Source organism: Prunus mume, linkage group LG1 (genome assembly GCF_029339155.1).
Source record: "Prunus mume cultivar Tortuosa linkage group LG1, ASM2933915v1, whole genome shotgun sequence".
In the NCBI taxonomy this organism is placed as follows: domain Eukaryota; kingdom Viridiplantae; phylum Streptophyta; class Magnoliopsida; order Rosales; family Rosaceae; genus Prunus; species Prunus mume.
Genome location: NC_142698.1, coordinates 29659418 through 29672559, shown reverse-complemented (window position 1 = coordinate 29672559; position 13142 = coordinate 29659418). Strand labels below are relative to the sequence as shown.

The 13142-nt window shown below is 34.9% G+C and overlaps 2 long non-coding RNA genes across 3 annotated transcripts; both read left to right on the top strand.

Moving 5' to 3' along the window:
• Window positions 1–128: 128 nt before the first annotated feature.
• Window positions 129–5388, top strand: LOC107880804 (uncharacterized). Of its 2 annotated transcripts, none has more exons than XR_016121928.1 (5): window positions 129–336; window positions 3378–4142; window positions 4251–4365; window positions 4487–4619; window positions 4796–5388. It is a non-coding gene; the product is annotated as an uncharacterized LOC107880804 (long non-coding RNA). The 2 variants fall into 2 exon arrangements; XR_016121927.1 differs by having other exon boundaries at window positions 4233–4365.
• Window positions 5389–7747: 2359 nt separating this feature from the next.
• LOC148921547 (uncharacterized) lies at window positions 7748–9405 on the top strand. The gene is made up of 2 exons (XR_016123259.1): window positions 7748–8257; window positions 8376–9405. It is a non-coding gene; the product is annotated as an uncharacterized LOC148921547 (long non-coding RNA).
• Window positions 9406–13142: the final 3737 nt, after the last annotated feature.

Here is a 13142-nt window from a genome sequence, read left to right as displayed (position 1 = left end):
TACCGCTGAATGCCACTGCAATCCAAACTTAATATGCAAGTACCGCCTTTATCCACATATTTTGCAAATACAACTTATAAATACATATTGTCCACTTATTGCCCACATAACACTTTTTCTTAATTCTCTCTCTCTCTCTCTCTCTCTCTCTCTCGCAGTTCTCTTCGTCTCCCAGCACTCTCTGTCGCTCTGCAAAACCCATCTCATCTTCCCATCTCTCTCTTATGAATCGCGAAACTCCCCTTCAATCCCATCTTCTAGGTTTGTCTTCCGAATCGCCTAAGATCCCAATTGCTTGCAACCTCGAAGCTCAACTTCATCGCCGACCTCCAAAAGGTTGTCTTCTAGGTCTCTCATTGTTGATTGTTTTGGTTTCCTGCATTTAGTCTTGATGGTTGATGTGCTCATAAGTTCGATATTTATCTATGATATTTCTCCGTGTTTACACCTTTATTTTACTCTTTTATATAGGTTTTACATTCTTTTATTAGTTTTTTAAGTAATCACAAAAAAATTGTGGAAAATGAGCTAAAAAGAGAAAGTTAAGTTTGAAAGGCCTGTTCAGATTATTGAAGTTCATGGATTATATTGTACTAATTAAGAAGAACCAGAAGCTGAGCCACATATTCTTGGAAAGCTACGGATGTCTATTTTTTGGGGAATTTTATGGTTCATGAATATCATTTTTCTAGAGGAAGTTATGGTGGTTTTAGTATAGATAGTTCGGGCTACGTGAGAATTTGCAATCTTTTTTGAAGTCAAAGTTTTGAGGTCCAAATCACATCAATTGGCCCAATGAGGAATATTTCTATTTCCCAGGGGTTTATATGTCTGAATCAAACAAATATGTAGGTTTTAAAAAACGTGGAGAATACAATGAGCAAGAAACTTTTTTTGAAAAGAAAGAAAGGAGCGGCTGCTGTGCGAGAGATGATTTGATTTTTGAGTCGTAAAAATAAAAAAAAAGAAAGGAGAAGAAGAGGGCAGCCACACCATCCCATTCTCCTCCATCCTTCAAGGTTCCAATGTCTGAAAGACTTATGAAGCAAGGAAGAACAACGTCAAGGCGTCATCCAATCACTCTGGCTGACCAACACATCATCAAAGAGCTATCTTCTTCCTCTTTTTATTTTCTGTTTTGATGTTCTTGCTGTCTATGCCTTTATTCATGTTTCTTTAAATTTTGATATGTCTATTGTAAACTTTTGTGATGCTTAATTGATTAATTTCATATTATATTTTACTTTTTACATACGTTATGTTTTGCTTGATCACCATATGCATTATGTGTATTCAGTTTGTTACATAGGTAAATTTAGATGACCAAGTCTTGTGCCTATGAGAGTAACAAAAGAACTAGTTATAAATTCTTGAAATTAATCATCATGAATAACTAGAATAGATACCATGTTCTAGGAGTTGTGTGTTTGTAGATTTCCATTGTATTATGCGTTCTTAAAGTGAAACTTAGTAGATACCATGCTAAACACTTTAAGAATGAAAAGAGTTAGCGTATATACCCATGCCTAACTTATTGCTTAGGGAAATCAATAATTTAAAGAGTAGATATCATGCCTTTAGGTTGACAAACATGAGCATCTAAAATCTGTTTTGTAGCATTGTGCACGTCGTTTGCTTAAGGAAGAAGATTAGCAGTGAACATCAAATCCCTAACTAGTTTTCTCATTGTTTTAACCTCAATCCAATTCTATTTTTAATCAAAAGCTGTTTTTAATATTTTGTTTCGAAATTTTCAGTTTTCAAAATCATCTTAAAATCATCCTTTTGATTAGAAATCTTAGGGTTTTGAAATAAGTTTTTTAGGATTTTCTTTCACTTTTCCATTTTTAGTTTATGCCATTTGTTAGTAGTTCTAGGAAATTAATTTTAAACACATATTAATCCAATCCTCGTGGGAATGATCTCGTATTTGCTTTCCATACTATTTGTTTGATCTTGTGCACTTGCGAGTTAAAACGTGCATATAGTTGCTTAATTGTTAGGTTGCTATTTCTACAACAATGGTTATTTTCTTAATCTTTGTGGGTTTATCTGAAATTAGTTTTATTTTGATTGATCTGGGTTATGTGCTTTGAATCTTCATGCTCGTCCGTCTGGGTTTTCACCAAATGGGTTTAGATTGCTCTGGATATGTGAATCTTGAAACTTGAGATTTTTCATTTGATGTAGTAGATTTGTATTGTCTGATTATGATGATTCCTTGTTTGAAACAAGTGAATGGGTTTGTTCTTTGTCGATTAATTCTTGCATTTGATTTGGGATTTGCTTGTTTACTATTGTTATTCATGTTGTATTGCTGTTGTATTACTGTTTTTTGTTGTTGTATTGATGTTGTTGTTGTATTGCTTGTTTATTGTATTGCTTGTTTATTTTATTCCCGTTTTATTGTGGTTTAAATGGTTTTGGCGATTTATGCAATTGGATTCTCTGTTTCTTTGTGGTTTTCTTTCATCTAAAGAAGGGAAATTGTAGGTGTTCATTTATAGTATCTACATTAGCCACATGAATTTTTATAGTTTGCTTTGCAGTTGCAGTAGCTTTTTGATGTCTCTAGTTTGTACATACATAGCCATTTATGCTATACAGGCAGAGTCCATAATTTTTCTTTTGATGTTCCATTTGTATTGTATTTCATGTGTTCCTTTTTATTACATAGATGTATATCAATATGGTGATGAGTATATTTTAGGAGGCATTGATGCAGTTGAGCTAGTTCTTTTATCATTTTCTCCCAAACCCTATATCAAGTTGATCCCTGGGGCATGAAATCCCTTTGACACTGGTGTTGTTCAGTTTCTAGATGGAATGTAATCCAAATTTGGTAAAATAGAATGTAGATAAGAGTGGAGTGTGGAGAGAGTTCAAGAGTAGATAAGAAACTGAAATTTGGTACATAGTGCAATTTGTATTATTTCACATTTCGGGGGATTGACAGTTGATGGGAATGTCCATTTCATTCTAAAGTTTAATCCAATGAACCGAACACTATCTTATAGATAACATTATAAATGGAAATGATGTATCAAATGGAATTTCTGACATTTTTAAGCAAGCCTTAAGGAGAGAAAATATAAGAGAAGGAAATGGGATCAATAACTTCTGGTAGGTAGAAGGAATTTGTATTTTTTCTGTCATGGCACACATTAGTGAATATACAACTTATGTATTGCCCCTCTATTGAACTGTTATCACTGATATATCTTGTGCATATTGCCTTGATTTACCTCCGTATTGTGTGTTTATTGCTTTGTTATTATGTATATACATATATTTCAATGACTTGAAATTATTCGTTTCAATAATGTAGGTATCAAATTTTGGTATGTAATATCCATATGTATAATGTTGGTGTGCAGGGAATTATGGTTTCTAAAGTAAAGCTGATGATTGCTGAAGATCAAAAGTTGCAAGGAAAGACGTTGTCCTTTCCCATACAAAGACCACTATCAATACAATTAAGGCGAAGTTGAGTCTACAACAAGGACAAAGGTTGCAGGGGAGTTGTTTTGGTCATCTATTACTGATTGAAGACCTAAAGTGGACTTCACAAATTGTCCACGGGTTGTTGTTGAGGAAGGCTGATCCGAAGATAGTTACACAAGTCAACGGGATAAAATTCATTGTTGGTAGTAAGCTGATACAATTCACGGTACAACAATTTTGCCACCACAGGGCTAAGGTTTGGAAACCTCCCTTTCATTCCGATTGTGACTAACAAAAACTACTCATTGAAGAAGAAATATTTTTGCCACAATAAAGGTGTGATTCTTTCGGAACTAGAAAAAAGCTGCAACGACTGCCCTGATGAGGAGGATTGGTCAAGCTTGAATTCCTATGTTTTGGTGTTTTTGCACTGTTGGGTACTTAAAAACATGTCAACATTGACATGCAGTATTTAAAGTTGGCGGAAGACCTTGAAGAGTTTGAAAAGTATCCATAGGGTGTTGTTTCATATTCGAAGACAAATGCATCACTTTTGAGGGTACCTTGTGCAGATTACGATCGAGTTAAAGTGCCTTTAAAAATTACAAAAACTAAAACAATCTAAAAGAATTAACACAACAAAGGCAAGTGGTAGACCAAAAGAGTACCACATAAAAGGGTTTGGCTTCACACTTCAGGTGAGCAAGTATCCATAAATGTTTAAGTTCAATTTAATTTGTTTACAATGATTGATGTTTATTGTTCAAAACATATTTGGGCTTTTGAAGTGTTCCCAGCATTGGCAGCATTGCATTTCGTTGTGCACGAAGACAATGCCAACATCCCTCGTATATTACATTAGAGAAGCAATATGTCGGCGCTTTTCACCAGCTAATGAGTCAAGTATTCAAAAAATTTGAGGTTGGTTAAGTTCGTAATGATTATGGTATGCATATATGTATTTTTTGTGTTTAAATTGGAGGTTGATGTGAAACTTGTCCATCCCACTCTAATTGAGAAGCAACAACTTTATTGGACTTAGGGTGATGATGATGAAAACAATGAATAAATTATTGAATTGTTTGCCGATGAGGCCCAAGAAAATACCAGCACTTCCATTGAAGAAAAAAAAAGAGGAAGTTGAGGAAACAACTACCCTTCCCTCATCTTCTAAGGTGAGCATGTTTTTGCTATATATAGGTAATAATAAACTTAATGGTGCTGATATATAATCAGTATATAGTCAATGGACAATACGATAACAATAAAGTGGCAGTATTCCTATTATATTTTCTAAGCTTGGTAATAGTTGCATTATAACTGTATGCATGATAAACTCTCTTTGACTCAGTTCCGCAGTTTGAAGTGTGAGTTACAAAGCAAAAAGGATGAGTCGGCAAAGGTAGCTACTTCAAATCGAGTGCTTAGGAAGAGAGTGCGTGTCTTGGAAGGGATGGTAAAGAATGAGTCTTCAAATAAAAAGGCGATGGAGGATTTCAGCAAGACCCTTGCTTCAGTGGAACACTATTTTAAGTTGGAGATAGAGAAGTTGAAAAAACAATATGGTGTGTTGATTGAACATGTTGAAGGACATGAAGAAGTGTGTAGTCTTCATATCCATGAAAGAGGTGAGAATGACATGTTGCCCTTATAGGAATATATTACTCCAACTACAGAATCGGCTGAAATGGAAGCACAAGTCCCTGGTGATGGCCCCGAAGCCTTCGTAACCATGCAAGTCCAAAGGGCAGAAATGGATACTTCAGTTCCTGACAAACAACCGCAGCAAGAAGATGAGAAGCTTTCTACTCCGAAAACATTCTAAATGCTTAGGAAACATGCATCTACTACTTATGAAATGAACTTTAGCCACAACCTATATAACAAAAACATTCTAAATAGCGGGTTCATTTTGTTTATACTAGTTGAGCTAAACCTTTTTCATTTCAAACCAAATATCTTAGCCTAGTGTCTTTGAACACAAATAGAAAAAGGAAAAAGGGAATAGATCTTATACCCTTGATGACTTTTTCTTGATTTCTCAAGAATGAACACCTTTGTTGGAAAGGCCTTGATTTTGACTATTTCACCTTAAGGTCGAAGGTTGGAGTCTTGTACCTCACCACACCAAATGCTCCTAGAGATGAAGAGAATGCAATCAAGAAATATGGATGCTAGTCTACTTGTTGATTGGACCAATTTTTGGTTTATGGAAGATGAGATCCAAAGATGATCACTCATTAACCAAAGTAGAAAACCAAAAATCCTAACTAGGTTTTCTCCAACACTTAGCTTATATAGGACAACACAAAAGGAAATTAGGTGGGTATTTGGGGCTCTATTTGGTCCATGGGTCATCTCATCTTATACCACTTATTCCTTGGGCCCAATAGCCTTTTGGGCTATTTTGTCCCTTTCCTTTTAAATCATATTTAAAAGCCCAATCTAATATTTCTATATGTCAATATTAATTTCATAATTATTCTTTTAATTATAATTTAACTATTAAATTATAATTATAGTCTTACTTGACATGGTCGAACTATTTGACTTTGGTCAATTGCTCCGATCAACATGTTAACTTTTGACCGCTGACTTTGACATTTAATTATCAACCATTGACTTGTGTCTCCTCATTTCATTTCCCCTCATTTGTACCTCTAATCACATTCTTTGTGTGTACAGATCTGTAGGTTCCCTTTAGCAAGGTAGTGAGTTGACTCTACTCCTCAGAGATGATATACGAATTAAATTCCACAATTTAATTCTTCCTATTAATAAAGGTTAATTGAAACCTTTTAGGACATCCACAAACCATGGTTGTCGCCTAGCAGCAAGTCACGGTTATCCGAGCTAAATGAGACGTTGTGAAAGAACCTATTCAAATTGGAATGACCGTACAATTGAATCCTTCCCTATGTCAATACTCCTTATTCACATTATTAGATCATGAAATCCGATTGTCAATATCCTAATGTGAATCATTCATTTTATATGATTGTCCTGGTAAGATTTGAAGGCTTCTTCTTTTAAGTCTTATCCACTACTCTGCCTAGAGATTTGACCAATCATATATTTGAGTATTCTCTCTCCTTTACTAAGAGTAGAGATTCCTTGTTATACATTAATTTGCTTTCATGTCTCTATTGAGAATCCTGATGAGCACATTTAAGCTATGCCTAATTCAGCATGACTGTATAGTGCCCTTAAAGATTAACAACATAGCCACAAAACATCTATGATGCCTCAGGTTTAAGGATTAGTTTGCACAATTGCAATTTATGAGTTCCAACTTGACATGTGAGTAAAGACTTCCATGCTGTAACTCATGTGTTGGATCGCGTTTAGTGTAATTTTTCTTTTACAAGCACCTACACATATATCGATCTATCTCCACACTTAATGACTTGAGACCTTGCCATTCCCTACATATAGAGACGATACTGTGTGTACTGGTCTTTCCGAAATATTAACACCCAATCAATATTCCTGTGAACATAAACATATTCAGGATTTAGGGATGATGAGAAGTCTCCATGTATGCAATCTCATTACATAGCTCATATCATATCCACTTGTGTATTCTCTAAACTATGGTTGTTCTACATATTGAAAGATAATATAGGATGATTTAATGCATAAAACAACCTTTCTTGCCCATTGATAACATAATATGTCTTTTATCAAAGATGTCCTTAACTCTAACTATTACATAATTAGTTGGCTTTAAGGGCATATTTCTAACAATCTCCTACTTATAGTTTAAAGCCAATATGACATGTATCTAATACCCATCTTCTCCATGTGTCGGTCCATGGCTTGTGTGAGTGGATATGCTATGTTGTTTGCTGAACCTCATTAATATCTCCATCAACAACATATTCCCTGTTGTGATAGTGCACGTGGAATAATAATAACCTGACTGACTGTGACTCAATGCTTGGAACCACTCCAAGTTTAGTAATGAATTTCTTCATCCAGATGGGGGTAGAGTAATTTGCAAAAAACTGTTATCTTTATTAGAGGATTGGAAAAAGAGTGACATTACGGCGTTGGGAGGTCAGATGAAGCCTCCCATCATAACCAATGTTATTGTGGCTAGTGATGAAATGAATAAGGAAGGTAGTGACACGATTGAAAAACAAGATGTGGAAGGTAAAAGGTGCAGAAAGAAGCGGCTGACAACTACATTGTTGAGTCCATTTACTGATCCCTCGAGGAAAAAGGCGATTCTGTTTCGGATGCAGTTGCAACCCCACCATGTTTTGATCCAACAAAACCCGTGCCCATTGACGATGTCAAGGCAGTAATAAAGTTTTGCACTGCTTGGAAAACCAATATAAGGTTACGATTTTTAACCTTGGAAAACCAATATACATGTTTTTGTAGTATGCAGTCATCTAGAATAAGAATATATAGCTACCTTTAATATACATGTCTATATTTGTACTATCTTTCTGATATTATACAATGTTTCAATTGTTGAATGATTACAAAATTGACCCTTAGAAGTTTGCCTATTTTAGTGCGGAGGTGCAACTCAAAGCATCTTCAGTTGGCATATACTTTTTTTTACAAATTTATTGATGATACATAATGGATTAGCTCCATGGTAACAATTTCAACCCTACTTTATTAGGATAATTCAATTCTTTTCTCACCTTGCTATGTGTACATTTGTATTAAATTGAGGTGGTATTATTTACCTGAACTTTCAACACATGACATGACAACGTTTCTAATACGGAAAAGACAACTTTCTCATCCATTGGTGTTTGGAATCAACTGGACAACTACAGAGTATTGTTTGTAGGTAAGAATGTGTACATGTTAAATTAATTGCTGGGGTTGAATTGGTGGGAGTATTGTGGTTGCTTATGTTTGGTGCACTAGTTCCTAATTATGTAATGTGTTTTCAAAATTGTTTGCAGCAATTTTTAGAGCCGGTAAGACCGCCTGCAAAGAAACTTACTGTTGACCTTCCACCTACCTACCTAAGAAAGATACATCACTTTGTGCACAGTTCATGGCAACATGGGTATGCGCAGCCATGGGCCAAAATTCGGAAGGTGTATGTCTCATATAATCTTCAAGGGTGCCATTGGTTGGCAATAGAAATCAACTTCGTGAGACATACTGTTATTGTGTATGACTCTTATATTGCTTTCACCTCAAATACCAAGCTAGTCAAATATCTTGAGCCTATTAGTAATATACTTGCACGAGTGCGCAAAATGGGATTAAGATGTCCAAGTTTAAGCCATTCACAATTTGCAACATTGGAGACGTTCCTTAACAATGTGATGAGTAAGCTATGTCAATTTAATGGAGTTTATAGATGTTGTAAAGAAATGCAGTTCTAATTTCTCAACTTATTGGCCGGACAATACCTCATGCGGAATTATGACAATCAAATTCATCGAGCATCTCAGTGCCGGCAATTCTTTGAATACAATTGACCCATCCAAGTTTGCCTATTACTGATTGAAGCTTGCAATAGAAGCTTTGGGAAGGGAGGCGTATGTATGAGGTAAATGTGATAATATTTCTCAATAGAATTCAGTCTTAAGTACTCACTTGGGAATTCAATGTCAATAGAATTATTTTGGTTTTTGTGAACAGTGAGTGTCTAGCATCCCAAACTGTATTCATGTTAATTATGATTGGTTAATGCAGTTAATTCCTTAAATTAAGAGTTTAATTTTTGGATATACAATTTCCCCTTTATGAATATGCAGACATAGAAGTTATGGTGGAGCTGCTTTATATGGTGATCCATCTAGGTTCATAGAGCTATTTGCTTTAGTCATTTTGTGTAGCAACTTGAAAGCATTTACAGGGTCTATGGGCATGTTGTACATGGTGATAGGTAATATCATACATTAGGTAGCATCAACTAATTGCCTTACATGGCACATAAATTGTACCAATTTTGTAAATATGACAGATAAATTGTATCAACTTTGTAGACATGTCAGATAAATTGTACTTATTTTGTAGTAGAAATATGTATCAATTTTAAATTTGTATAACGAAATTCGTCATTACAGCTAATCGATACCACTAGGGATGTACTTACTTCTTATTTGGTTTTGAAATTGTGCTTTTTTTTGGAGTCGCCGTCGTCGTTAGCATACTTAATGTTTAGATTGTTTGCTTGAGCTATTTCGTAGAACTCGATATATAAACAGATCTATAGTTTCTCTTTATGGAGGTATAAAAGTGGCTCGTCACTGTTATGCAATATATAGGCAATATAGGGTTACAATTGCACAATAAACCATAAATACAAACGCAAAATACGTATTATAGGGTGGCAATATGAGGCCAATAAACATACAACACGCAGGCATCCAGTTTAGAGTACCTTTAATTTATACATTGAAAAGAAATCATCACCCAACCTTAATAATACCACGAAGGGAAAACAAAGACAACACATTAACATGGCATCACCCACCATAAAATTAAGCAAACCAGCACTTAACCTCACCCAGCTGCACAAATCCTACCAAATGCAAATTATTAGAGGTCCATTAAAAGATCCATGTCGTTGGTCTTCTTCCTATCTGTATGCACTAGGCTATGATGAGGCATTCCCTCTCCACCAATATTCAGCACTTGCCAGACACCAGCTACATCAATTTTGGTCCAATTGTAGTCTAGGTGAGACAATTGAAGCATAATCTCGGAACATCTCAAAGTCGTCGTTGAAACATTCAACCATTTCATGGTTAAATTCTTGGGAAATAGCTCTAAATGCCACCCTTTTTATAATTTAAACTGAAAATACCACATTTCCCTTAAAATTTTAAAACTATCACCTATAAATATATATTTATTGTCCACTTATTGCACACATATCACTTTCACTGATTTTTTTTTTCTTCTCTCTATCGCGCCTCTCACCCTCTCTGTCGCTTAGCTCTCTTTGTCTTCGTTGCTCAAGTCTCACTATCTTTTCGATCAGCTCTCACTCTTTCTTCTCTCTTTCACCGTCGCGAAGCGCTCGCCTCTCTTGCGCTGCTCTCTCTCATGTAGCTCTCTCTTTCTCTAACGCAGTGGTCTTCCTCTTCCATCGTTCACCTACAAAAGGTACTATTCATCATCAATTTGAATTGGTTTGGAGGTTTCTCTGAAGTTGGTTTAGGGTTTATGGGTTTCTATGAAATTGGTTTGGGGATTTCTTCGAAATTGGTTTAGGGTTTAGGGGTTTCTCTAAAAGGGTTTAAGGGTTTGTCTGAAATTGGTTTAGGGTTGAGGAATTTCTTTGAAATTGTCTGATTCTGATGATTCCTTATTTGAAACATTGAATGGGTTTGTTCTTTGTGAGGTTAATTCTTGCATTTGATTTGGAATTCTGTTGTTTTGCTGTTGTTATTGATGTTTTTGTGCTGTTTTTTGCTATCGTATTGCCAATTTAGTGGTTTTGTATTGGCATTTTAGTGTTGTTGTATTGCTAGTTTACTATAGGTTTTTTTTTCCCCATTCCATTATGGTTTTAATGGTTTTAGTGATTTATGCAATTGAAGTCTGTGTTTCCTATTTATTTTATTTTTTTTCATTCAAAGAGGGAAATTGTAGGTCATTCTTCAAGATATTGAAATATATCATAATGGCAACATATACATATGTGTATATATGTTTATTGTGAAACTGCATATGGAGTAGGAAGCCATTATTTGGATATGTAAAAGTTGTATAAAAGCAAGTATCAAAACATTGAGGGAAGTGGAATTTGACAGGGTTCTCAACGATTACACTTCATATTATGCTTATAGTATATATGAGGTAAATATGATAATGTTTGTCAATTGAGTTCAGTCTTGCCTTATTATTTGGGAATTCACTCTGCCCCTTCATTATTTCAGAAAATCCTTTATATGAATATGCACACATGGAAGCTATGCCGGAGGTGCTTTATATGGTGATCCATAATGTCGGTGGTGATGGCTAATTGCTTTACATGGCACATGAACTATTTCCATTTTGTACACACGGCAGATTAATTGTCCTCCATTTGGAGTACGAATATGCATTAATTTTAATTTTGTCAAACCCAATTTGGTAGTACGTGTAATGAATACTAGTAGGGATATGTTTGTCATTTGGTTTTCAAATTGGGTTTTTGTTTTCCAATTGCCGTTGTGGTTAACATACTTAATATGTACATTGTGAAGTTGAACTATTTCGTACAGCTCGATGTATAAATATACTTGCTCTTTATGGAGGTATAATAGTTTACTTGTTTGAAACGTTGTGTTTGTTTTCACTAAATTCTGTTCATTTTTGTATCCATTTTTTACATTTAGGTCCTTGTAGTTTTCTTCATTTTTCTGTGATGAATACAACCATATACATAACACAAAATTTGCATAATTGGTTGAAAAGTTAAAGGTCAAAAAATGGAGATATGTCAAAACTGAAAAACAAAGGAAGTGCATAATTCGTTTATGCCTAAAACGCGATAAACTACCGTAGGGATACAGTGGTGATAAAAGGGTGCTAAAAATTGTTGTTTGTGTTTATTTTGGGTTCCTTGTTTTGTTTCATTTCATTCACTTTTCTTTACTCATTACTAGTTTATAATTGGATGATTACAGTGGCGATAAAAGGGTGCTAGAAATTGTTGTTTGTGTTTATTTTGGGTTCCTTGTTTTGTTTCATTTAATTCACTTTTCTTTACTCATTACTAGTTTATAATTGGATGATTAGAAGATTAATTTGTGTCAATTATTAATACAGCAATTACATATATGAAGAATAAGACGAACAACATATCATTTCACCAAACATAATCACACCACCAAATATAATCATGCTTTTCTCCAACCCATCACCAAGCATTTGCATATTTATTAATACCATCTTTTTTGTTTTGTAAATAGTTTTTTCATTGTTATTATTTGATAAAATTATTTGTGACATCGTACGGTGTAATTATGATACAGCCGAGTGCATCTTTTTCAAAGGCACGTTGTTTCTTTCTCCTCTTCTTCTTCTTTTCGAATGAAGTAGCCTAAACCCTAAATCCATTGACGAGCCCTAGTCAATATACATACAATAGGGTACAATATTAGGCCAATATACATGCAATAGAGTAGCAATATCAGGGCAATATTTTTTGCAATACGATAGCAATAGTATGTCAATATACAGGCAATAGGGCGGCAATATTCGTACAATAGATATATACAATATAGTGGCAATATTAGTACAATACACACACAATAGGATGGCAATATTAGTTCAATCTACATACAATACGTAGACATCCATTTCATACTATATTTTACACATACAAAATAAATAGCCATCGAACCCTAACAATATTATCCAGCAAAGGGAAAACGAAGGCAACACTTTCCCATCGCATCACCCAACACAACATCAACCAAACCAGCATTCACCCTTACCCAGCTGCACAAAACATGGAAAACGCAAATTTTTAGAGGTCCATCAAAAGATCCATGTCTTTGGCCTTCATCATCTCTGCATGCACGAGGTTATGATGAGTCATTCCCTCTCCACCCATATTCACCACCTGCCAGACACCAGCTACATCAATTTCGCTCCAATTGTAGTATGGTGAGATGACCGAAGTATAATCTCGGAACATCTCGAAGCCATTGTTGAAACATTCAACCATTTCATGGTTATATTCTTCAGATTTTGTGAATTGTTGGACAACATATTTC